Raw genomic sequence first — 27,771 nt, 5'->3', positions numbered from 1 at the left:
GTAGTTCCAGGAACTTGGTGGCTTCTCTTCAGTGGGCAGTTAGGTAGCAAGAGGAAGTGGACACTTCTTTGGATGTTGCTTTAAAACAGACTGGGACAAGACATCTCCTGGGCCTTAGGTGTCTTTCTTGTCACTGTTCTCAGTGCTTTCATTCCAAGGATGCTCCAGCTTCTCTAAATAGTTATGGATTTGTTCAGGAGCCTATGGCACTGTCTTTAAAATGGATCAGTTGTAATCCCGAGTGAACTGTGTACCTTTGAGCTTCTGCTCTTGCTGGGCCTCATCTCTGTTCCATGGGAACCTGGACCCCTCTTGAGACCAGCTGCACTTCCTTTTCTGTGGAGCCCCCTGAACCTCTCCAAGTAGAGTTAATCCCCACCCCCGTCCCATGGTACTTCCCAAATACTCTGTACCCACAGATAAGAATTGGTTGTTTGCATTTCTGTTTCTCCAGCCAACTTGTGAGTTCCTTGAGGGCAGAGATCATGGGTTATTCATTTCAGGGCCTCGTACAGAGGAGCAGCTAAATAAATATTTGATGACTTAATTTGATTTTTGGAATTAGCTCAAATTGTTCAGATCTGAGTCTAGTGAAGAGTGGATGACCGATATGGGTGTGGCCATTTGGTCAAAACCAGTGTTTTATTAGGGAGCCATAAGCACGTTTTCTTATAGCTGGCTTTGAAGCCTGCGGCTCTCTTGAAATAATATGTCCAACAGAATCTTTGGGAAGGGATAATGCTCCTTTGACTGCATGTCTTGGGGAATTTTTAAAAAAGTTTCTCTGACTATTTTTACCCCTGCCCCCTTACTTCTGTTGTATAAAGTAACTTTTTTAAATGGAATGAGTGACCATTGGGGTCGTCCAGATGGCTGATTTGCAGTTATAGTCAGTGGGTCACAGTGTTTTTAGGGAAGTGGACATGGGGGAAGCCTTGAGGCAGAAGGGGCCAGCACTGCCCTGGGTTCGTGCTAAGAGCTGGTCTTCTTGATCAAATAGCCAAGAACTGGATTATCAGGAGCACTTTGCCCAACAGTCAGGCACACGGCCCCATAAACATGTGATTTGGTGCTCAACCAGACCCCACCCATCTTTGATTGGATTCTGGTTTGCAGATGTCAAAGATGCAAGGAAAATTTATAGGAGAAAGCTGAGAACATTCTGTTTGTTTAATTTTTTTTGTTTTATAAAAAAGCTGTTATTTTTAACACTTTGTGGCGCAGCTCAGCAAGTGAGCACAGATCCCAATTTTGAGGTAGACCATATTTCCTCAATGCTCACATTCCCATATTTTCCTGCTTCTGAAATTGGGATGTGTATTACAATAAAAAACTAAACCCACTGCTGTCAAGTCGATTCTGACTCATAGTGACCCTATAGGACAGAGTGGAACTGCCCCACAGTGTTTCCAAGGAGCGGCTGGGGGGTTCAAACTGCCGACCTTTTGCTTAGCAGCTGATCTCTTAGCGACTGTGCCACCAGTACCTAGTTGTATTACAGAAGATGTGATCTTTTTATGCACTGTTTCTCCCTTTTATTTTTCCTTCTCAGAAAGCTCTTATAAAATCGATGATGCATCTAACAATCTAAGGCATCTTGCACTTGAGGAAGTAGGGTGTCATGCTCCTGGTTGGGTGGACTGTGACCTTCAGGATTATCAAACTCTGCCCTTTTTTTTTATCTCGCTTATCTTTGGACTGGGCTTCTCCACCTGTACGATGAGGGTGGGGACTTCTCTTGGGGCTTCCTGTTGGGAGGAAGCATCTGGTACTCAGTGACTTAGCATCCCTTTTCTTCCATGTCTTTGGGTGGGTTTCATAACTCATGAGTTGGAATCGACTCGACAGCAACTAACAACTGTAATCTCCTGTAAAGGGTGTAAGTAGCCAGTGGGAGGAGGTGAAGCTTTATAAACATGTGGTCCCTTCTGTACTGACCTGTGGATGAACTGTCCCACCAATGGTGGAAAACCATCGTGACATTTTGAAAGGTAGAATGAATAGACTGAAGATGGAGGAACAAAGGCTTGGCTCCCTTTCCTGTTCCACTCCTTAATCATTTTGTGATCTTTGCCAAAGTTCTTCATTTTCCTGGACTTGTATTCCTTACTTGTAAAGTGGGGGTGATAATAATAATGAAGAAGATGGTGATGATACTTGGCTGCACAAGGTTCTTGGAAAAGTTGTGAAGTATGTGAAAGAAAAGCTTCGTAAAGGGCAAAGTGCTTTTTCACTTGCCCCAAGTTATTTGTACATTATCTAGTCCAGGGATGGTAAATAAATAACATACATGCTGCTACTCCCCATTTTCAAGCCTGTGGTAGACATTGCTAATAGATCATGGTGGTTTTTTCCCAATTGAGTTTGGCCATGACCTCAGAATTTTTCTCAGTATGGTGCTACTAATCAATTGGATTTAGTATGGGAAGTGAAGTCAGTTTGCCTTTCCAGATTTAAAACACACAGACACGCACACACACATGCACACACTCAAGGCCTTAGGAAGGGAGGTGGAGTAGAAGGCCTCAGTGAATAGGCAGTGGGGGGACATCAGGCCCCAGATCTCTCCAAGCAGTGCTTTTCCTACTATATGCACATACATTGTGTCAAAAGGCATTAAAATTAATTTGGTCTTAAGAAATAGAGGATCCTGACTCCTCCCTTCCTTGTTATAATTAGATACCCTTGGAGTTGTCATCAAAGCAAGACTGGCTGACCTGCTTCTCTGGCCACTCCCTGGGTAATTAGATTTCAAAGGGAAGATGCCTTGGCTGGGGTGGCTGAGTGGGTCACTGTCCCTCACTCTGTGTAGATGACATCTCAGAGGGGCAACACAGGCCCTGGGGTTCTTGGATAGATAACTTGGGTTTGGGACAGATTTGCTGCTTCCCCACTGTGAGACCACAAATGGGTTATTCGTCTCACTGAACCTTAATTTCTACATCTGAGAAGTGGGACAGTAACAGTCCTTCACTGAACAGTTGTGAGTGAAATGAGTTAGCATATTTGAAAGTCCTTTTTAAGTTGTGAAGCTCTATGTGTGTCAATATTTTGTGTTTTCATATGTGTTTTATAACTAACAGTAAAACCAAAACCAAACCCCCTGCCGTCCAGCTGATTCTGACTCATAGCGACCCTATAGGTCAGAGTAGAACTGCCGTATAGGGTTTCCAAGGCTATAAATCTTTACAGAAGCAGACTGCCACGTCTTTCTTCCACAGAGCTACTGGTGGGTTTGAATTGCTGACCTTTCAGTTGGCAGCTGAGTGCTTTAATCACTGCACCGCTGGGGCTCTGTAACTAACACTAGTCACTAATTATTATCACTTAAATTGTGCATAAATTGTGTACACCAAGGGTTATAGACAGTACCCACAAGGTGAATTGGTCCCTTGTCCTGTCTTTTTATTTTGCCTGCCTAGGGTTTAAAAAGTTTGGGGTTTTTTAGGCCTTTGACTGGGTATGCGCTCCTCTGTTTGCTTCAGGCCCCATTCTCCTTCCATTTCAATCCTGTACATGACCTGCCTGGTCCTGGAAGGCACTGGCCTCTGTGACCCCTGACACAAGCCTCCATTTATTTATCTGTTAAATGGGAGAACACTCCACATGTATCCCTCTAACAGGCTTCCTGCAAGCATCAGATGAGTTAACACACATGAAAAGCGCTTCATAAACAGCAGAAAACTGGACAAACATGCTGGTGACAATTCCTTTCTTTGCTTAAAAAGGAAAGGAGGGAGGCCGAGGTGAGGATGGTATTGAGTCGACAGAAAAATGATAGAAATATTTTGGCTGACAAAGCAGAATGAGGCTTCATATATAAGCTAAAGAGAATAAATGGAGTCAGATGATGCTCAGCTCCCCAGTCTGCTGTAGAAAACACAGGGAAAAAAAACCACTTTCTGGTGAAGTGAGCCCCGGGGTCGAAGATTGATTCCCACGGGCCAGCCCCAGTCTGGGATGGGGGCCCAGGGAGGGGCAAAATCTAGTAGCTCCCCCGCGGCTGGAAATGACTCCTGCAAAGCAGAGGAGGCCCAAGTGTCTCTCGGCAAGCCCCCGGCTAGCAGTTTGCTGGTGACATTCAAAGTCAAAAGTAATCTTGGATTGCTTACTTGATGTGTTATTGTCCAGGACAGCACGCCTGAGGAGCTAACCATTCCACCTCTCAGCTTTGAGCCTCCGCAGCACAATTCCCACCTGCCCCAACATGTTTGTGGAGAATGGGGAGGGTAAGAGAGGGAATTTTTGTTTGGTGCAATTTTGCAGAAAATTTGTGTGTTGTTTTATTTGGGGCTCAGGGTTTTGCCATCCTGAGCCAGACGGACATAGGGCACTTAGAGTGAATGCCCAAAAGGAAGAGATGAAGACATTTTTTGGATGCTGGGGAATGTGGCACAGTGGTTAGGAGCTCGGCTGCTAACCAAAAGGTTGGCAGTTTGAATACACCAGCCGCTCCTTGGAAACTTCTGTCCCATAGGATCGCTATGAGTTGAAATAGACTCGATGGCAATGGGTTCTTTTGGTTTGGGGTAATTTTTTTTAACTTTTAATTTCATCAACTGGGAAAAATAACTATAAAAATTTTAAGTGTATTTATGTGGGTGTTTCTTTTAGCATATGCTGGAAAAAGCAGAAAGTGAAACTGATCTGAAAGAAAACTGAAACTTTCACCAGAAGGTCAGCTTGAAATGAGGCCTCAGGGAAGGGACACTTCCCTGGGGTGCTACTAGCTTTAGGTAGAATTTGTTGTGAGACTGGTCCTCTTTTTGAATCTTAGGAGTCTAGAGCTAAAAAGGTTCATAGAGATTATCTAAGCTTGTGTTGTCCAATACATATTGATAGCCACTAGCTACCTATGGTTAGTGAGCACCTGAAATGTGGCTAGTCTGAGTTGAGATGTGCTGTAAGTGTAAAATCCACACTAGATTTTGAAAACTTAGTGGTAAAAAAAAAAAAAAAAGACTAAAAGATCTCGGTAGTAATTTTTTGTGTTGATTACAGGTTGAAATGATAATATTTTATATATTGGGTTAAGTAAGACATATTATTAAAATTAATTTCACCTGTTTATTTTTACAATTTTTTTAAAATGCAGCTACTGGAAAATTTAAGGAGCCCTGGTGGCGCAGTGGTTAAAATGCTTGGCTGCTAACCCCAAGGTTGGCAGTTTGAACCCACCAGCTGCTCTGCAGGAGAAAGATGTGGCAGTCTGCTTCTGTAAAGATTTATAGCCTTGGAAACCCTATGGGGCAGTTCTGCCTGTCCTATAGGGTTGCTCGGAGTGGGAATCGACTTGGCTGCAGTAGGTAACTAGGAAGTTTGTAATTACCTATGTGGCTCACATTATAATTCTATTGGACAACACTGATCATAGCCAAACTCACTTTATAGATGAAGAAATGGAACCCCCAGCAAGGGGAGGTGGCTTGCCCAGGGTCACACAGCAGCTTCATCAGGTAACTGGACGGACTGCAAGACTCAGAGCTTGGCATGGGACTGAGGCTGATGGCTGAGGCAGTTGCATAAGCATCAGCATGACTAGGTGGTTAAAGTGAGGGGGAATGGGAATTTACGAGAGAGAGAGAGAGGTATTACTAATTCAGGGGGAAAAATTAAACTGTGTCCCACTTTGCTTATCCATTCCCCTAATCATTAATTAAACACTTTGGAAGAAAGTAAATCCAACAAGGCAGGCAAACAAGTTTAAAAGATTACCCGCGACAATTTCTGCACTTGCCAAAATATTTCAGAGCTGATTTAATCTGTGAGTTTGAACTGGGGTCTTTTTGAATTAGGGTGTAGTTCAGGTCTGGAGACTCAAGTCACATTGGAGGTTGTGGATTTGGGGTCCTAGAGGGTGGAAGGCGTTCTTTTGCTAAGTCATGTACGCTCCCTGTAATGATTTGGGAAGCCAAACCATTAGGGAAGTGGGCCAGGGAGCATACTGGCATAGTGGGCAGAACTGTGAGGTCTTCAAGCCCTTCTGACCTTCACCCTGGTACAAGATGTGATGAGGGGCAGCTGGCCCAAGGGAGGAGCAGCAGTGCTAAGACTCAAACCCAGGTCTTTGACTTTCCAGTTTAGTATTCCTGCTCTTACTTTTCTGAAAGGGATTTGAGCTATGTGCTGGAAATCCATCCTTACATATTTTTGTTTTTTTAATCAGGAACTGTTTCTGTCAAAAGGCTTAAGTTTAACATTCTATTTTTCTCAATTTATTTTTGCAAAATGGAATTTTTCTGCCTTGAAGTATAGTCATTGCATATTTGCTGAGTGCTTCTTATGTGCCAGTTGCTGTCAGGTTGATTCTGACTCACGGGGTGGCACAAACTGTGGAGCGCTCGGCTACTATCTGAAAAGTTGGTGGTTTGAATCCATCCAGAGGTGCCTTGGAAGAAGGGCCTGGCAGTCTACTTCCGAAACATCATAGCCATTGAAAACCCTATGGAACACAGTTCTACTCTGAAACACGTGAGGTCTCCATGAGTCGAAATTGACTCAGTGGCAACTGGTTTGGTTTTTTGGTCTTCTTATATGCTAGGCACTGGTCTAAGCATTTTACATCTATTATGTCATTTAATACAATTGCACTGAAAAGTAGAGGTTTTTATCTTTTTATTTTATTTATTGTTAATGAAAGAATTGAGGCTCAGAGGTGAAAGGAATTGCCCAGGGTCACACATTGCTAAGTGGCATTTGGATTCAAATTTAGGTGAATCCAAAGCCCAGGCTCTCATCCACCTATGACAAAGGCCCAAAGTCCGTTAATTGGGGAAAAGACAGTCTCTTTAACAAATGATGCTGGCATAACTGGATATCCATCTACAAAAAACTGAAACAAGACCCATACCTCACACCATGCACAAAAACGAACTCAAAATGGATCAGAGACTTAAATGTAAAATCGAAAACGATAAAAGATCATGGAAGAAAAAATAGGGACAACGCTAGGAGCCCTAATACGTGGCATAAACACAGTACGAACCATGAGTAACAATACACAAACACCAGAAGAGAGACTAGATAACTGGGAGCTCCTAAAAATCAAACACTTAGGCTCATCAGAAGACTTCACCAAAGGAGTAAAAAGACAACCTACAGACTGGGAAAAATTTTTGGCTATGACAAATCCGTACAGTGTCTAATCTCTGAAATCTTCAAGGTACTGTAAAACCTCACAACAGAAAGACAAATAACCCAGTTAAAAAATGGGCAAAGGATATGAACAGGCACTTCACCAAAGAGGATATTCAGGTGGCTAACAGACACATGAAGAAATGCTCACTATCATTAGCCAGTAGAGAAATGCAGATCGAAACTACAATGAGATATCATCTCACCCCAACAAGGCAAGCATTAATCCAAAAAACACAAAATAATAAATGCTGAAGAGGTTGTGGAGAAACTGGAACACTTATACACTGTTGGTGGGAATATAAAATGGTACAACCACTTTGGAAATCGATTTGGTACTTCCTTAAAAGCTAGAAATAGAAGTACCATACAATCCAGCTATCCCGCTCCTTGGAATGTATCGTAGAGAAATAAGAGCTGTCACACAAATAGATATATGCGCACCCATGTTCATTGCAGCTCTGTTCACAATAGCAAAAAGATGGAAACAACCTAGGTGCCCATCAATGGATGAATGGATAAACAAATTATGGTATATCCACACAATGGAATACTACGCAACGATAAAGCACAACGATGAAGTGAAACATAACGTGGAGGACTCTGGAGGGCATTATGCTGAGTGAATTTAGTCAGTCAGAAAAGGGCAAATATTGTATAAGACCATTATTATAAGAACTCAAGAAAAGGTTTAAATACAGAAGACAACATTCTTTGATGGTTACAAGGATGGGGAGGGAGGGTGAGGGGAGGGAGATAGTAGACAAGTATTATCGTAGATGAAGGGAAGGACAGCACACACTACAGGGGAAGTCAGCACAACTGAACTAAACCAAAGCTGAGAAATTTCCTGAATACAATCAAACACTTTGAGGGACAGAGTAGCGGGGGTGGGGATCTGGGAACCATGCTTTCAGGGGACATCTAGGTCAATTGGCATAACAAAGTTTATTAAGAAAATGTTCTGCATCCTACTTTGGTGAGTGGCGTCTGGGGTCTTAAAAGCTTGCAGTCGCCATCTGAGATGCATCAATTGGTCCCAACCACTTGGAGCAAAAGAGAATGAAGAAGACCAAAGACACAAGGAAAGTATTAGCTCAAGAGACAGAAAGGGCCACATAAACCAGAGACTTCATCAGCCCGAGACCAGAAGAACTAGATGGTGCCCAGCTACCAGCAATGACCACCCTGACAGAGAACACAACAGAGAGTCCCTGATGAAGCAGGAGAAAGGTGGGGTGCAGAACTCAAATTCTAGTAAGAAGACCAGACTTAATGGCCTGACTGAGACTGGAGGAACCCCAGAAAGCATGGTCTCTGGATTCTCTATCAGCCCAGAACTAAAAAATTTCCAAGGCCAACTTTTCAGACAGGGATTGAACTGGACTGTGGGACATAAAGTGATACTTGTGAGGAGTGTGTCTCTTAGCTCAAGTAGACAGAAGAGATTAAACGGGCAGCTTCTGTACGGATGAGAGATGGGAAGGCAGAGAGGGTTTGGAGCTGGTTGAATGGACATGGGGAATCAGAGGTGGAAAGGAGGAGTGTGCTGTCACAGTATGGGGAGAGCAATTAGGGTCATATAACAATGTATGTATAAATTTTTGTGTGGGAGACTAACTTGAGATGTAAACTTAATCTAAACTACAACAAAAAATAATAAATAATAAAAAAAACAAAAACAAACAAACAAACAAAAAACAAAGCCCAGGCTCATGAAGGCTGTGAGGTATAGGAATCTTATTATCACCCTTTTACAGTTTGGAGAAGGTGAAGTACCTTGCCCAAGGATGTGGAGTTAGTAATTGGGCTAGGACTTGAGCCAGGTCCCTTAGATGCTGCTGCCCATACCCTTACTTTCGCTGTGGTGGGTTGTCCTGACTGTGGTGTCCTGGGAAGTTGCTCTCGCATTCAGTGGGACCTGGATTCTAGGCTCCCGAGCCTTCTTTCCCCAGCTCCCAGTGTGCCTCAGCGGACCAGCGGGTTGTGTGTTTCATGTGCATGAAGCCTTTAATACTGCGTTTGAAAACAGTTGCAGAAGGTTTGCTGTAATTAATTACATTTGACATACTTGGAATCGGGGCCTCCCGGATTCAGAATGCAAATTTATGCCCAGACAGATGCAAGGTACGGTTGGAGCCAAGAGTTCTGGCATGTCCCAGCCAGAGCCTGCAGCGGCATTTGCTGCCCTAATGGGACAGTAACTGGCAGTTAGTGGTGGCGTCTGGACTCAAGCCTGTGGATACCTGGAACTCAACAGTCTGTTGGAGGAGAATTAGACCCGGGCTTCAGGGCAGGAACCCTAATCTATCTGAGGCCTGCTCCTAACTCACCCATGTTCTTGGGTAAGTTCCTTTCACTCTTTGGGCTTTATTTTTCCCTACTGTACAATGAAGGCTTGGACAAGGTGGTTTCAGAAAGCAGGTGCTGTTAGTTTGTTCAGGGGCAGGAGGACAATTAATCAGTCAGAGCTTGGAGGACTGGCTTTTTTGCAAGTACAGAGAGCTGAGATGAGATGCTTTGAATAGCTAGGCAAGCAGAAGGCCATTGGAAAAGACAAGGGAGGTGTACAAAACAAGACTTAATATCTAGTACAAGATGTTTCTCATTTCCAGGGGTCCATGTTTGGAAGTCATCGGTTCAGCATCAGTCCATCATTCCACGTGCGTGTGCTCATCTTACCATCTGTGTTAGGTATCTATTGCTGTGTAACAAATCACCCCAAAACTTAGTGGCTTACACAAGAAGAAACAATCTTTGTTGGTTACGAGGGATGGGAGGGGTGGAGGGTGGAAATACTATATAGACAATAGATAGGTGGTAACTTTGCTGAGGGGTAAGACAGTACACAATACTGGAGAAGCCAGTACAGCTTGTACAAGGAAAGGTCATGGAAGCTCCAAAGACACATCCAAACTCCCTGAGAGACTGAATTGCTGGGCGGAGGGCTGTGGGGACCATCGTCTCGGGGAACATCTAGCTCAGTTGGCATAACACAGTTTATAAAGACGGTGTTCTACGTTCTACCTTGGTGAGTAGCATCTGGGGTCTTAAAAGCCCATGAGGAGCCATCTAAGATACTTGACTGGTCTCACCCCTTCAGGAGCAAGGGAGAATGAAGAAAACAAGATACGAGGAAAAGATTAGTCCAAAGAACTAATGGTCCACAAACAGACTTGAGTCCAGTACAACTAGATGGTGCCCGGCTACCACCACTGACTGCTGTGAACAGGATCACAACAGAGGGTCCCAGACAGAGCTGGATAAAAATGTAGAACAAAATTCTAATTCACAAAAGAAGACCAGACTTATTGGCCAGACAGAGACTGGAGAAACCCCGAGAGTATGGCCCCCGGACACCCTTTTAGCTCAGTAATGAAGTCACTCCCAAGGTTCACTGTTCAGCCAAAGATTAGACGGCCCCATAAAACAAAACGAGACTAAAGGGGCACAACAGTCCGGGAACAAGGACTAGAAGGCAGGAGGGGACAGGAAAGCTGGTAATAGGGAACCCAAGGTTGGAAGGGACAGTATTGACATGTCGTGGAGTTGTTAACCATTGTGATTAAACAATGTGTGTACTGTTAAATGAGAAACTATTTGTTCTGTAAACCTCCATCAAAAGTACAATTAAAAAAAAAAAACTTAGCGGCTTAAAGCAGTAATAATTATTGATTGTCTCTCATGGTTTCTGTGGGTCAAGAATTCAGGAGTGGCTCAGTTGGTCGGTTCTGGGTCTGTTTGTGGTTGTGGTCAGATGGTGGCTGGGGCTGGGGTCATCTTAAGGGCTTCTTCACTCACGTATTTGGTGCCTGGGTTTGGAACACTTGAACAGCTGGGGCTCCTCAGGCATCTCTGGTTCTCTCTATGTGGTCTTGGCAGCATGGAGGCTTCAGGGTACTTAATACATGTCAACTCAGGGCTCCAAAGGTACATGTCCCAAAAGAGATAGAGCCTAGCAGATGCCGCGTCCCTTTTATGACTTGGCCTCAGAAGTTATGCAACATATTTTCCATTTATTGTTTGAGTCAGTTATAAAGGTGAGGTCTACCTCAGTTCAAGGAGAGAAACATAGACTCCACCTCTTGACGGAGGAGTATCAACGTCACATTGTAAGAAGAACATGTAGGATGGGATATATATTGAGGTGGCTACCTTTGGAAAATACAGTGTCACATCATCTGTTCATCCGTCAATCCATTTGTTTAGCTGTTCACCTATTTATCCATCTCCCCTCCCATTCCATCTACCCATTCCATCTTTCCATCCTTCAGACCATCTGTCCTTCCATATGACCATCTGTTCATCCATTCCATCCACTTATCCCGTTCAGTCACCTGACACGTTTTGAGCACCTACTATGTGCCAGGTACTGATAGGTGCTTTCAATAATTAGCTTATGGGGGAGAATGGGACCAGTATTTAATGAGAACCTACTCAGTGTTAGTCTCTTTATCCTCAAAATAACTCTTACATTGTAGAGTTATTATCAACTCTGTTTTACACACAGTGAAGCTATAAATAACTTGCCCAGTGTCACTCAGCTAATTAGTGTCAGAGGTATGACTTGAACTCAGGACTTCCTAACTACGCTATCCTAGGCTGCCTCCCCATGCAGGACATGCTCTGTTCTGGTTTTTGAGTGTGAAATGATTCTCCAAGCGTTGGTTCCCCACTTCTATTTTTTTTCCAAATCAACGTAGTTTTTTTTTCCTCTTCTGATTATAAAAATAACATGTTCAGTACAAAAACATCAAAGAAGTACAGAAAAATATGAAGATTATTCTTTAAAAATATTCCCGAAAATTCTACCACCTAGAGATAACCACTCTTTACATTTCGATGAACATTATTCAAGTCATGTCTCTATGCATGTACAAATACATATGATTGCAGTTTTACACAAATGGGATTGTACTCCACATGCTGCTCTATAGTCTGCTTTCTTTCCTTCTATTTTGTTTTTAACTCATGGGCATCTTTTTTTTTTTTCATTATTGTGATTTAAGTGAAAGTTTACAGTTCAAGTCAGTTTTGCATGCAGAAATTTATACACACGTTGCTATGTGATCATAGCTGCTCTCCCTATAATGTGACAGCACACTCCTCCTTTCCACCCCGGATTTCTTGTGTGCATTCAACCAGCTCCTGTTCCTTTTTGCCTTCTCATCTTGCCTCCGGACAGGAGCTGCGTGTTTAGTCTCAGGTATCTACTTGAGCTAAGAAGCAGTCTCTTCACAAGTATCATTTTTGCTCCCATAGTCCAGTCTAATCTTTGTCTGAAGAGTTGACTTCAGGAATGGTTTCAGTTCTGGGCAAATGGAGAGTCCGGGGACTGTGTCTTCCGGGGTCCCTCCAGTCTCAGTGAGACCATTAAGTTTGGTCTTTTATTAGAATTTGAGTTCTGCACCCTACTTTTCTTCTGCTCTGTCAGGGACTGTCTGTTGTGTTTCCTGTCAGGATGGTCATTGTGTGGATATACCGTAATCTGTGTATCCATTCCTCCGTTGATGGGCGCCTAGGTTGTTTCCATCTTTTTGCATTTGTGAACAGTGCTGCAGTGAACATGGGTGTGCATATTTCTATTCATGTGACGGCTCTGATTTCTCTAGGATATATTCCAAGGAGTGGGATAGCTGGATCGTATTGTACTTCTATTTCTAGCTTTTTAAGGAAACACCAGATTGATTTCCAAAGTGGTTGTACCATTTTACATTCCCACCAGCAGTGTTTAAGTGTTCCAGTCTCTCCAGCATTTATTATTTTGTGTTTTTTGGATTAGTGCTAGCCTTGTTGGTGTGAGATAGTATCTCATTGTAGTTTTGATTTGCATTTCTCTAACGGCTGATGATCGTGAGCATTTCCTCACGGGTCTGTTAGCCACCTGAATATCTTCTCTGGTGAAGTGCCTGTTCATATCCTTTGCCTCCTGGGCATCATTTTGCATCAGTAAATATAGATGTACATTGTTATTTTAATGATTACATTGTGTTTTCATTTTATGTATACATGTTCCAAAATCCACTGTCCTGTTGGATTTTGGTTGTTTCTGACTTTTCATTATTATAATCAAACCTGTGAGGAACATCTCATTACACACCGTGTTTCCCACTTGTAGAGTAGTCTCCTTAGGATCACTGCCTGGAGGTCCAGTTACTGGGTTACAGTGTATTCACATTGTACATATACGTAGAAGTTGCCAGATGCCCCCCCATGGGGCATATGGATTGAATGTGTTCCCCTGCAAAGTGTGTGTTAACTTGGCTGGGCTGTGTTTCTCAGTATTGTGTGATTGTCCTCTGGTTTGTGTTCTGATACAATTATGCTATGTGTTATAAATCCTAACCTGTGCGATGTTAATGAGGCAAGATTAGAGGCAGTTATGTCAATGAGGCAGGACACAATCTACAGGATTAGGTTATATCTTAAGTCAGTTTCTTTTGAGATATAAAAGAAACGAGCAGAGAAGAGAGGGACCTCATTGCCACCAAGAAAGGAGCTGAGAGCGGAGCGCTTCCTTTGGACCCGGGGTCCCTGCACTGAGAAGCTCCTAGACCAGGGGAAGATTGATGACAAGGACCTTCCTCCAGAGCTGACAGAGAGGGAAAGCCTTCCCCTGGATAAATTTGGACTTCTAGCCTCCTAGACTGAGAGAATAAATTTGTATTTGTTAAAGCCATCCACCTGTGGTATTTCTGTTATAGCAGCGCTAGATAACTGAGACAGCTGTTATTAGTTTACATTTCTGTTAGGAGATACTGAGTGCTAATTTTCACATCATGGAATTCACCTTGTCTTGCCAATATTTTTAATCTTTGATGGCCTGATGAGCAAACTAATAAGGTCCAACATCTGTTTGTATGTTTGTATTATTTTGTGAAGTGCCTCTTCAAATGCTTTGCCCATTTTTGTTTTGCAGTGTATATATTTTCCTTTGTGCTTTTTAAAAAAGCTATTTGGATTTTACAAATATATTGGCTTTGTCATTAAGGCTCCAAGTATTTTTTTTTCTAGACTTGTATTAAATTTTTAACATTGTTGATGTTTTTAAAACTCGGTTGACATCCAGTAGACTCTGAGGCATGACAGTCCCGTGGGTGTCAGAGTAGAACTGTACTCCATAGTGTTTTCAATGGCTGACTTTTGGGACATTGATCACCAGGCCTTTCTTCTGAGGTGCCTGTGGGTGGACTCAGACTCAACTTTTTGGTTAGCAGCTGAGCGCATTAACTGTTTGCACCACCCAGAGACTCCTAATGTTATTTAGTGGTTTTTAAATAAAATGTTCACTTTTGAAAAAATGTTGACATTTTTGTGTTTTGGATTCTGTCTAGATTTTAATTTATAATCTTTGACTTTTGAATTATACTTAAAAAGCCTTCCCCATATTAAGAATTTATAAAAATATTCATTCTTATTTCTTCTATTATTTTATATACGTTTTGGGTTTGTTTTTTCTTTCCATTTGAATGGTTTATCCATCTAGACTGTATTTGGTTTAAAGGAGGGACGTAGGGATCAGGCTCTATTGTTTCCCAGATGGTGAGCTACTACTTCTATAACACCAGTAATTGATTAATCCCTTTATCCCTCCCTTATTTGAAATGCCATCTTTGTCTTATATTAACTTTCTATATACTTAGGTCTGTCTCTGGATTCTCTGTTCTGCTCTCTTGATGTATACAGGTACCACACTACTATAATTTGGCCGCTTTAAAATATACTTTAACATTAGGATTATGTCTTAAGAACTGACTGAAACAACATAAATGACCACCTGCTCACCAACTTGGGGCAGCTTTCTGGTGGGCACCCTTCACTGGGCAGACTCTCCTGTAGTCCTTAGGTAACTTATTGATAGTTTCTTTCATTTACCACATCGCAAAGTGGAAGAGCAGAGATTGGAGCCTGGAGCCTGGAGCCTGGAGCCTGGGTCTGTCCAACCCAAAGCCGATGGAGTTCTTTTAACAACATGCTTAGCCTCATGGACGTTTGGACATCTTTCCTTAGGGACCATACCTCTGCCCCCCTAGTGCCTGGCACAGAGTGGTGCTAGTAACTGCTGGTTGAGTTGGATGGGCAGTGATAGACATACTTATTCAAAACATTTCTCTGGTTGCAGTTAGATATAGGCTAATTTTTGTTATTTATAATGAGTTAATTTTTAAATAATTAAAGTGATCTAATGACATTACAGAAAAATTTGCCAGTGAGAAAGTAAAAAGACTGTCCTCAATAAACTCCAGCCTCCTCATAATTACTATTAAAATTTTGGTGTATTTTCCTTCTACTCATTTTATAAGCATATTTTATTATTTTAATCATATGTATTATCCAAGTTTTGCCTCCTACCCCATCCCCCAAAATCTTTTCTGTTTAGCTACTTTATTTTCATAATAGTCATTTTTCAAGACTGCATAGTATTCACGGAAGAGAATGAACCTAGTTTATTTAACTCATGCCTATTGAACATTTAAGTTGGTTCTGATTTTTCACTTTCATAAAATTATACTGTAATGAACATTTTCATATAGAAAGTATTTTGATATTTTAAAGGTTTACCTTTATATATATCCCCAAAGAGGGATAACTGGGCCAAAGATAGGCATTAATTTAACCCTTTCAAGACCCAATTATTTTCTGCTTTAGGTTTTTTTTTTTTTTTTTTGATACGTGTTTTTATTAATGGAAGCATACTGAGTCATGGAGTGTGTCTAAATTTCTGGTTGGTAATATGGATATTGAGAAATATTATCTGGTACTACATGGTTACCACAGAACTTTTAAGGTTCTCAAACCCAATTATTAGCAGGTGCCCAGCTGTACCTCTGGACCTGGTTGCTGATGTTTTTTGTGGCACCTTCCATTAGAAGGTTTTCCAAATATGACACACAAGAAAAACAAAACCAAATCCAGCAGGGCTCCCTAACTATCATACAGGAAACTATAAATATGCTTACAAAGCTTATCTAGGGGTTCAAAAGCCAAAAGAGACAAAATTTTTACCCAGTCACATTTACTGGTTGTGTTACCTCACTTGCAAGCATCATACCCCAGCTATTTTGCTTCAACTAAAGTTTCTTTCCCCTTTTGCCATTATGCAGGTCCCCACTGGAGGGCAGCAAATACCTTCAGTGGTAAAAGCATACTCCTAAAGAACCTGAGAGCTAGAAAAAGCAGGTGGTATACCATAAAGAACCCTGGTGGTGCAGTGGTTAAGGCACTCAGCTGCTAACCAAAAGGTCAGCTGTTGGAAACCACTAGCAGCTTCATGGGAGAAAGATGTGGCAGCCTGCTTCTGTAGAGATGTACAGCCTTGGAAACCATATGAGGTGGCTATGAGTCCAAATCAACTCAATGGCAGTGGGTTTGGTTTTTGGTTTGGTTATATTATATGTGGAGCCCTGGTGGTGCAGGGTTAAGAGCTATGGCTGCTAACCAGAAGAAGAGCAGTTCAGATGCATCAGCTGCTTCTTGGAAACCCTATGGGACAGTTCTGCTTTGTCCTGTAGGGTCGCTGAGTCGGAATTGACTTGACGGCAGTGAGTTTTTCTTTTATACCGTATGTACCATGGGTCATGAAAGGTTAACACATTTTCATGTATTCACATCTTTTTTGGTCATTCCCTCCATAGGTGCTATTGGTGCAGGGCTTTGTGAACCTCTGTTGATTGAAAAAGAAGTATGGCAATTTCTTTAAGACACGTTTTATTGACTTTGTTATAAAAAGAATTCATGTTCATTGAAAAAAACCTAGACTGTGTATGCAAGAAAGAAAAAGATCCATATAATAAAGTTAATAAAACATTTAAAGAAGAATTTACTGTATTTCCAAGTCAAGAGAGGTTCCCAAAGCCTAGTCCTAGGCTGAGAATTAGATAGGTTAATATTAAATGCACTAGAACAGTGCTTGGCACATAGTAAGCCCTACATAAGAATTAGCTAAATAATTCCATTTGAGTGTTTTTTTTCTCTCCCGTCAAGCACGGTAACTTTGTATAGACCCATCAGTCTCGTGTCTGAGCATGTTTGGAGCATAGGGAGTAGAGGGTGGAAGGACGTTAGGCCTGGATGCAAGACACCTAGTGTTGAGGGTCTCTTCTGTCCCCTGTGAGCCCTCAGGTGAGTTTAGGGTGTCATTTTCCCTCAGAAACATCATTGTCTACAATATGAGATAATGAGCCTTTTCTTCTGTGTCTTGCGTGAGGTTAAAAATTCATTCATCTATAAAATGAAGGAATTGGACTTTAGAGATACTAGAGGCATTTCATTATGAGTTGCCCCTCTGGTTGGTTGTTAGTGGACCTGTGGATAGGCCATAATGGAAAGATAATGCTGAGATTTTGGTCAGTGATGTCTGCCATTGGGATCCTAGCCTGGTAGACTTAGCACACGTCTGCTACTTCTGGTCTGAATGGCTTTGGGGGCCCCACCTAATCTAGGCTGGATGGTTCTGAGGGTTTCTAAGCGGATTGAGGAATTGACAGTGTAATACTGTGGCCAACGTATGGGTGGATTTGGGCCAGATCTTCCAAATGTATATATAAAAATATCTTAAAGCTACAATTATTAAAAGAGGGTGGAACTGGCATAGGCATAGAGAGGCAGTAAGTGGAATAGACTACAGTTCAAAAACAGTTAACTAAAGTTTTAACTTTAGTTCTAATACCACCCTGTTTTGATTAATGTTTCTTTTTAAAATATTTTAATATGTGACGAACATTTCTCCCGGTTATTCTGTTTTCAGAATTTTCACTAGTCTCCCTAATATAGTCTACCAAGTAAACTTTAGAATCATTTTTTTCAAGGTAAAAATTGCCTTGTGATTGTGCTTGTATTAAATTTATAGATTGAATTGGGTAGGAAGGACATTCTTAACAATATTACATTTTTCAGCCTGGAAACACGATCTGTCTCTTTCCTCCGTCAAAGTCCTTTATAATGACCCATAGTAGAGTTTTATAGTTTTCCACATGACTTTTGGACATTTTTTTTTTTAGGTGTATTCCTAGGTATTTGATATTTTTGACAGTAATTGTGTATGGGATCATTTCCCTCATTGTATATTTTGCCTAATTAATGCAGGTATGTAGAAAAACCACTGGTTTTTATGTGGCCTGTTTTGTTAGTGGATAGCTTATATTATCTTCTAAGTTCCTGTAGTTTGTTGGGGCTTCTAGGTAGGCAATAATATTATATGCAAATTTCCCTTCTGCTTTATATATATATATAATATATATATATATATATTTATATATATATATATATTTGCTTTTGTTTTATGCATCAACTAGACCTTCTGGAACAACTTGAGTAATAGGGATAACAAGTATTCTTGTATTATTTCTTATTTTGGTGGGAAGGATTCTAGCGTTTTACGATCAAGTATGAAGTTTTATTTTGGTTTCAAAAAGATATCCTTCCAAGTTGATAAGAGTTTTTTTTTTTTTTTTAATTTTATCAAGAATGGAGGTGAATGGTATGGTTTGGAGGTGATTTTCACTTTTCTGTATTTGAATTTTTCTTTTGCAGTGGAGTGTGAATCATTCCTCTCCCTCACTATAAAGCTATTTAGTAATAAGGGGAAAAAAGGATGGTGAATTTTTAACGAATGCCTTTTCATTATGTACCCAGATGGCCATATGGTTTTCTTCCTTTGATCTGCTGATGTGAGGAATTATATTAATATATTTCCTAATATTAAACCATTCGGGAAGGAACTCATTTTGGTCATGGTATTTCATTCTTTTAATATACCTTTGGTCCATTTTGTGTCTGTGTTCATAAGTGAGATTGTCCTGCAGTTTTTAGTGTGCTGTTTTTGTCATTTTTTAAATGGGGGTTATAATAGTACTGAAGAAGCCAAACCATACCCATCGCCGTGGAGTCGAATTCTGACTCATAGCTATCCTATAGGACAGAATTGAACTGCCTTATAGGGTTTCCAAGCCTTACAGAAGCAGACTGCCACATCTTTCTCTTGCAGAGCAGTTGGTGGGTTTGAACCTTTCAGGTAGCAGCCGAGTGCTTAACCATTGCGCTACCAGGGCTCCCTTATAATAGTACAGTGGGTTATAAATTGGAAAGTTTTCCATTATTTTCAGTGATTTGGAATAAGGAGGAGGATAAATACATTTCAAATTGTGCAATTGTTGGTAGTGGCTGCTGAGATTGGTGTGTTGAGAAGGATTCTGAGGCCCTGTCATGTGTGAACAATTCTGTGTTTTGTAGGAGATGAGAATTTAGGCATGCATACCAGATGTTTATTTGTAGTCTCTGCCTGGAATGATTTATGTTGCATGGAATTATCTGTCTTTGGAAAGTCTAAAAGAACCTGCCTTTAAAACTCTTATCTTGCTAGGTTTTAAGAGAGAATCATTTTCTACGATAATCTTTTCTTCAATAATTTTGTGACTTGCTCTTCCTGGGACAGTTTTGGTCATTTATATTTTCCTAGAAATGTATTCATTTCATCAAGAATTTGAACTATATTTACCTAGAACAGAATATAATGTTTTCTCTTTTTTAAAAAATATCCTCTGTATCTGGTTATAGTATCTTAATACGATTTTTTTGGAGTTGTATTTTTTTCTCTTTCTTGGTTGAATAGCTAGTATCTGCCCTCATTTTATTGCTTTTGCATCCTCCTCCTTAAAATTCGAGATTTTTTAATCATAACTAGTTAAATAATTTTGAATTTATTATATGTTTATGTTAAATAAATCCACTCTGTTAGATTTGTTTTGTTGTTTTTTTGTTCTTGAATTGAATGCTTAGCTCTTTATTTTTATTTATGTTTTATGCTTAGTAATGAAAGTGCATAATCAATGAATTTTCCTCTGATTACATCTTTGGTTACATCCTATAGCCTTATTGTGAAGTGTTATTATTTCCCCTCTAATTTTAATTTTAGTTTTGATTTTCTCTTTGGCCTAAAGATTGTTTAAAAGTATAAATTTCTGTGAGTCCTTGTTTTATGTTTATTATTATTTCTAGTTTACCCTATTACAAGAGAACATTACCAGTAATAGTTTTGCATTTTTTGTAATTTATAGAAATTTTTGGATTTCTTTTAAAATATTAATTTGTGTAAACGTTTAATTTGCTTGAGAAAGAAGTGATTTCTGCTTTTACGGTTTATTGTTTGCTACATACATACAAATCTCAGTTTCATATATTATCAACTTTATTAATTATATTTTTCAGATCTCCTATAGAGCCCCAATCATATTAATTTTGCTTTCTACTTTGAGTTCTAGTTTTCCTAGTTGTTTGTAATGCATTTCCTGCTTTCAACTTTAATTCTAGTGAATTTTATAAGACACTTCCTGCTATCTATTGTTAGAATTTACTTCATATAGTTTTACAATTTATTTTACTTTTAACCTTTCTTTGCTCTTTTACAAGGAGCCCTGGTGGCCCAGTGGTTAAAGCGCTCGGCTGCCACCAGCTGCTTTGTTGGAGAAAGATGTGGCAGTCTGCTTCCATAAAGAATTTATAGCCTTGGAAACCCTAAGGGGCAGTTCTACTCTGTCCTGTAGGGCTGCTGTGAGTCGGAATCGACTTGACGGCAGTGGTTTTGGTCATTTTTTTGGTTTCATGCTCTTTTACAAAAATAGCTATATTTCTTTTGACAGCGTGTAGTTGTCTTTATTTAAAACTGAGAGTTTTTATGTGGAGCTTACCCCATTTATATTATAACTAGTTTTGTTATTTCTTTCATTTAATTAGAGTTTTCTTTTTCTAAGTCTTTGTATAACTAAGAAGGTACTTTCATTTCCTTCACATGTGAATGTCAGCTTGGATGGATATAGAATTTGGGGGTTACATGTTTTATCATCCCTGTACTGTATAGGTGTTCTTAGTCCTATGTTGTAAATACTGTAGAAGGTAATTTAGAGGCCACATGATATTTTACTTTTGTGATTGATTCTCGCTGCCTCCCTTCCTGAATGCCTGTATTCTTTTCTCACCCTTGAAATTCAAGAGTTATTTCAGACTTTATCTCTGTTTTGGTGTCTTTCAATTCGTTTGCTAGGTATGTCCTTTCTATCTACAGATTTAGCTCTTAATAATACAAATGTTTTGTTTCATGTCTTCCATTGGTCTCATCCCTTTTTGGAGTAGCAATTATTCATACATAAATGAATATATCTCCGTATATGCCTGTTGTTTATTTTTCATAATTGTCTCTTCATTGTTTTAATCTCTTTTTATTTCCTGTGAGTTTTGGAAGGACTTCTCAAAGCTTTTTGCAAAAATCACTTTTTCAATTTTTTTGCACTTGCAGTTCTGCTATTGCTTTTGATGCTGGCTTTATTTCTGCAATGGCATTATTTGGTTGTGTGGGACAAAGAATTTAATTTGGCCCTTTGACTCAGCTGTCTGAAAATAACCAGAGCAATCAAGATACCTTTATTTTCCAAAATAGCCAGGCAAGTAGGGGTCACACAGGCCCCACACCTGGCAGACTAACTTCAGGAAGGGAGGGGCCTGATGCAGTCATGCGTATTCATTGATTGGATTGATCATAACTATGCATTAAGGGCCAGTCATGCTACAGTGAGGTCCCAATGACTAGGCGACCTGGGACCGGAAGCACTCTCTTTGGGGCCTCCTGAGTCTGTGAGAACACCCGCGTCTGGGAGAGAGAGAGCAGCATGTCCCTGGGTGCAGTGGAGGCCCCCATGCCAGGAATGCTCCTAGACTGTGCTTGATGTATCTTTTTGCTTGTATCCTTTCTGTTATAATAAATGGGTACCTGTAAGCATAGGTAATAGTCTCTGTGAATTGTGAGCTATTCTAGAGAATTAACGAACTCACAGGGACAGTGAGCTAGCAGGGGCTGGCAATACAGAGTCAGTTTTTGTAGACCAAGCTCTGTGTGGCTGAGTGATAGAGAAAGGCTACGGGGGCAATTGATGAAGGATAGAGCCTTTGTAGTTTGTGACCTAGTTCCAGGGAGATGATGAGAGAGAGAAAACACACACACACACATACGCACGCACGCACACATGCACACACTGGAGTTGAGGGGAGACGGAGACAGGCCAGCTGGTCTGAAGTGCAGGCAGTTGTGCAGACTTCTGAGCCAATGTTTAGACCCACCTCAGGATAGCCGAGCTGGGAATGAGTTCTGTTCTGGGTGTTTAGGGTCAGAGAGAGGAATTGCCATGGAAGTGGCTAGTGACAAGGAGTGGAAATGTGGGAAGGTGAGGCCTGCATCCACTTCCAGCTGTGAATTGGATTCATGCTGATCCTGGCTATGCAATTAGTGATAAAGGTGGGGTTTGCTCACCTTGCCGTTTTTATAGGGGAGTTTGTAGCCTAGCAGTCATAGTCCTCGCAAGTTCCTTATACACTCTTCTTAATTCTATGAGCTCCCTTTTCATTTCACTTTGTTCTTTTTTTTTAAATTTTGTTGAGAGTGCAAACAAAGGAGAATGTGTCTAAAATTTATGTCAGTTCCCTATAGTAACACTGTGTTTTATATATTCTTTTTCTGCAGCTTGAGTGAGATGCTTTTCTCCATTCTTGTCACATATGTATTTTTTAATTTGCCCTCCCCCTACTTACTTCATTTATTCATTCTAAATAAGTAAAGTCTGTTTTGGTCTCATATATACCCAAGAATGGTGTCAGTATATGCCCTAAAATCGTGTCAGGAGAGGGAGTTGAAGGAGGAGGACTGAATGTTATAAGTTTTATGACAGAACAATGATCCAGCAGTCCAAGATGGGTGGGAGGGGGTGGGATTGTCGGTGATTGCAATGTAACCAAAACCCAGACCTGCTGCCGTTGAGTCAATTATGGAGTTCCATTGTTTGGTTTGGTGACGCTACCCTGTGAAGCGCCCAGTGATCTAGGCCCAGAGTCTTTGTTGGTGGGGGAAGAGATGAATTGGAAAGCCCTAACTGGAAGAAACTGAGCTGCCATTGTGGAGGAGAGGGTCACTGTAGGTTCTATTGACTCCTACTCCCTTGTGTTTGGTTTTTGTCTTACCAACTCTGTCAGTCTCAAGAAGAGTGACTTGAGATGGGCCATCGTGATGCCTTTCGATTTGTTCCTACCTCCCCAGCAAACAGAAATTCCCCAGTGGGTGGTTTGTGGGTAACTCTTCTTCTAGATTCCAGAACCTCCTATTTTTTAAATTATGGAAAATTTCACATGTATACAAAGTAAACAACATAGTACAATGATCCCTCACGTCCCATTGTCCAGCTTCAACAGTCGTCAACATGTTGTCATTCTTTTATCATCTTTACCTCCACCTACTTTCCCCATTTGATAATAATGATGGTGATGATTATAGCCATTTCAGGAAAAACTGACGTAACTAAAATGCTGAAGATTTTGATGAATGGATATACGGTGTAATTCGCACCTCTGTCGCAATATAGAACATTTCCACCTCCCTAGAAAATTCCCTTGTGTCCTTTTGTTGTCAGTTCTCACCTCCTCCTCCAGAGGCAACCACTATTCTGTTTATTTTCAGGTTAGATAAGTTCACCTGGTCTAGAACTTTTACATAAGTAGTGCCTCCTGTTTTTATATTCCTGTGGTCTCTGAGGGTGGGGAGGTGGTCTTTTACCATCTGTTTCAGAGGGCTTTCCCTTCTGCAGTTTGGGTGTTCCTGTCCGTTTACCACTGCCTTTGGTTTTTGCTTTATTCCGTTCTGCTAGTGTTATAAATTAGGAACCTAATGAAAAAGCCCCACCGTTTAAAAAAAGCTAATTGTGTTTACGCTTTTTTTTGTTGTTGTTATAAAAGTGGTTGCTCATATATAAAAGAATTTGGAATATAGAAAATTAGAGGAAAATAAGTTATTGTTATATCACTTTTCATATTCATGACTAGCATTTTTCTATGTTAACTTTGTTTTTTATCCTAGGTATAGTTTTATTCTTTTTGAATTGTAACTGTTAATCATAGTCCGCATACCATTTCATATCCTTTTTTTTTACTTAATATTGAAACAAACTTTTTTCTAGCTAGCTCCATGAATGTCATAGTGGTCACTTTTTATTGGCTGCGTAGCACTGGTAGTGGGGATCATTTGAGCACTGTTTTAAGTGCTGTTAACTCATTGAATCCTCACAGCAAGCTTATAAGGTATGTACTGTTACTCCCATTTTACAGGTGGAGAAGTTGAGGCCAAGTGAAATAAATACATATCTTGCAAGTGGAGAAGCCAGGAACCAAGCCCAGGCATTGTGGCTCCTAGCCCCAGCACTCATGCACAGTAGTTTACTTCATCATTCCTTTTAGTGGGCTGTACAGGGGAGTCTTTCCTCCATTTTACAGATGAGTAAACTGAGGCACAGAGAGGAGAAGTGACTTGTCTGAGGCGAGGCAGCAAAGAAGTGGCAGAATTGGGGCTGGAACCTAGGCTCCTGCCTTGAAGAACCAGCCTTGACTCCAGTTCCACCTCGGGGTAGAATCACTCCCTTTCTTCAGGCTTGTGGTTTCCCTTCATTCCCATCCTCTCGGTAGCCCCCAGTTCCCTTCGCCTCTCCAGGCCTCAGTCTCTTCATCTTTAAAATGGATGTCTCCCTTATCCCACCCCTGTCTGGCTGCTGTTGCCTTAGCCCTCCCCAGACTTGGCCAGCTGGGTACTTTCCCAGACACTCCCAGGGAACTGTTCTTGTGGCTGAGCTAGCATCTGCTTCCCCATCTGGTCCCAACTTTTTTCTTAATTACCCACTGAATTGGCTCTAACAAAATGCTGACAACTTGAATGAGACATTAGCTGATACATCAGCGCCCCATGCCAGGGCCTCATGAGCTTTTCTGGGACATGACAAACTGGGGCCCAGCAAAACCCCTTGTTCCCTGGCTGGAATCCCCATCTTAGCTGAGTGGCAGGCGCCAGCCAAGTTACAGGATTATCATGGGGTCTTGTAGCTGGAAACTCCACCCTTAGTGGCTGAATCCAGAGGCTTCCTCAGTGTCTTTGTGGCTGGAAGCAAGTTTTGTCCTCTCTCCTCCTTAGCCTCTGGTCCCTAATCTTCCATGTCTTTTGTTCCAAGTGAGTGTTTTGTTTTGTTTCTTCTCCATATTTCTAACTGATCTTGAAGCAGTGGGACTAAGCAGTCTACAGGGAGAGGAACATTGGGCTGTGTGTTCCTGGCCTCATGGTGCCTCCTGCCTGCCTTTCTGGGCCTGTTTTTGCATCTGTGCAAAGAGGTGGTTCCATGAGGTGTAATGCAAGCTCTCTCTAAATGTAACTTTCTGTGATTCTGAGAAGAAAGGGCAGGGCTTTCATTTTCTCATTCAAGTAGGGGCAGATAGGGTCAGACGCTACCCATGTGGGGATAGCTTGCCTCTCCTACTTCCTACCTGTGTGACCTTGGGCACGTTACTGAAGCTTTCTGTGTCTCAGTTTCCTCTTTTTAAATTTGGTGGCAGAAAACCCCATAAGTGAGTTAATTATGAAGATGAAATGAGTTAATACACGTGAAGCTCCAATACGTAGTAAGCACTCAAATGCTACCTGTCCCCTCCCCCCCTCTGTTTTTTTTTAAGCTTATTTGCAGAGGGTTAAGTCAATCATGGTCAGTCCAGGGCACATTGTCTTCTTTGGCTTATGTAGGGCCCTCTCTTGATTTATTTAGTTGTTTACTTTTACCCCTACTCTCCCCTCCTGCTCTGCTCCTCCCTCACCTCCAATGTATTTAATATGTATCTTTTTATTTATATCTGTTCTTGTAAAATGTGTACTGTTGTTTTGTGGGTGTATTTTAAAAATTTATATAAATGGTACAGTGTCTAGATCTCATTCTGTTTCCGATTTTGTCCTCAGCTCTAAGTTTTTGAGATTCACCCACATTACTTCTAATTGCTGGGTGCAACAACGACATGGTACCCATTCACCCTCTCAGCGATGGACAACCAGGTTGCCTTTAACTGCCTCCCACCCCAAATAAAGCTGCAGTGAACATCCTTGTTCATGTTCCACATGGACCTCTGTGAGACCTCTTTTTTTATGATATGTACCCAGAGATGGGATTTAGGATAAAATGAAATGGAAACTATTTGAAGAAAGCAAAAAGAATGGGTGTTTTTATGCTCCTGAATTGAATAAATCATAAATTGCACTTGGCCAGTAAGGAAGTTGACTGTATATTGGGCTTGCCTTGAATTGCAGCCTCTTTTTAAAAAAGAAAAGAAAAATTGAGATCATATGAATACATGTGCTTTGAAAACAGTTTAGAGGAAGCAGAAACAAGTAGAATAAGGAATAAAAATGAAAAGGTCCCCTTTATACTGCTTCCCATCCTCTCCAGCCCCTCTTTCCATCAGGGAAGCACTGGTGACAGTGGAGTATGTCATGCTAGGTCTTATACATTTACAGGCACACATGTGAACCATTTATATTGTTTTGGAGCTTACCTTTTCTTACTTAATAGCATGTCACAAAAGTCATTCCACATTAGCCCCAATAAATCTGCCACAGTCTTCTATCAGTGCTTAGTATTCTGTTTTAAGGCTCTACCATAGTTTATGTAAAAGTTCCTTTTTGAATATTTCCAGTTTTCTGACTCTTGTAATCAGAGAACCAGTGCTTCATGTGGTTTTGGTCTGCTGGTAATGAATTCCTTTAGCTTTTGTGTATCTTTATTTTGCCTTTGTTTTTGAAAGATAGTTTCCCTAGGTATAAAATTCCAGGTTGACAGTATCTCCCCCCTTTCGTTACTTTAAAGATGTTGCTCCATTGCCTTCTGGCTTAATTGTTTCTAATGAAAAGTTGGCTATCATTCTTATCCTTGTTTTTCTATATGTAATGTATCTTTTCTTTTCTTTTTTCCATCTGACTGCTTTTAAGAATTTATCTCTGGTTTGAAGCAATTTGATTATGATGTGCCTGCGTGTAATTTTCTTCTGCTTGGGATTCACTGAGCTGGCTTCTGTGAGTTTATAGTTATTGCCAGATTCTTCAAATACCTTTTATATCATCCTCCCCCTGCCCCCACTTTGAGGACTCCAGTTGCATGTATATCAGTCCTCTTGAAGTTGTTCCACAGCTCACTGATGTCCTGTTTATTTTTTTCCGTCTTTTTTTGTCTCTGTTTCATTTGAATAGTTCCTGTTGCTGTGTCTTCAATTTCACCAGTCTTTTGTTCTGCAGTATCCAATCTTAACTCCCATCCAGTGTATTTTTCATTTAAGCCATTACATTTTTCATGTCTAGAAGTTTTACTTGGGTCTTTTTTGTATTCCTATGTCCATAACATGCCCATACTTCCCCCTTCCTTCTTGAACATATGGAGTTAGCTGTTTTAATGCTCTTAAATTCTATTTTCTGTGTCATTTTTGGACCCATTTCTATTCATTGATTTTTCTGCTTCTCTCATGCCTGGTAATTTTTGATTGACAGGCATTATGAATTTTATGCTGTTGAGTGCTGGATGTTTTTGTATTCCTTTAAATATTTTTGTACTTTGTTCTGTTGTGCAGTTGTATTAGTTTCCTGTTGCTAATGACAAATTACCACAAACTTAGTGGGTTAGAGCACCACAAATTTATTATTTTATAGTTCGGGAGATCAGAAGTCTGAAATTGGTCTCACTGAGTTAAAATCAAGGTTTCGGCAGGGCTGCATTCCTTCTCATAACTCTAGGTGAGAATCGTTTCCTT

The 27,771-nt window shown here is 40.7% G+C and overlaps 1 protein-coding gene across 2 annotated transcripts in view; it reads left to right on the top strand.

The window, feature by feature from the left end:
• ZNF618 (zinc finger protein 618) overlaps positions 1 to 27,771 on the top strand; it is a 183,049-nt gene that overhangs the window by 6,173 nt on the left and 149,105 nt on the right. The gene's annotated exons all lie outside the window — the stretch shown is intronic.

Source organism: Trichechus manatus, unplaced genomic scaffold, assembly GCF_000243295.1.
Source record: "Trichechus manatus latirostris isolate Lorelei unplaced genomic scaffold, TriManLat1.0 scaffold00016, whole genome shotgun sequence".
Classification (NCBI taxonomy): Eukaryota; Metazoa; Chordata; class Mammalia; order Sirenia; family Trichechidae; genus Trichechus; species Trichechus manatus.
This window is presented reverse-complemented; position numbering and strand designations above follow the sequence as displayed.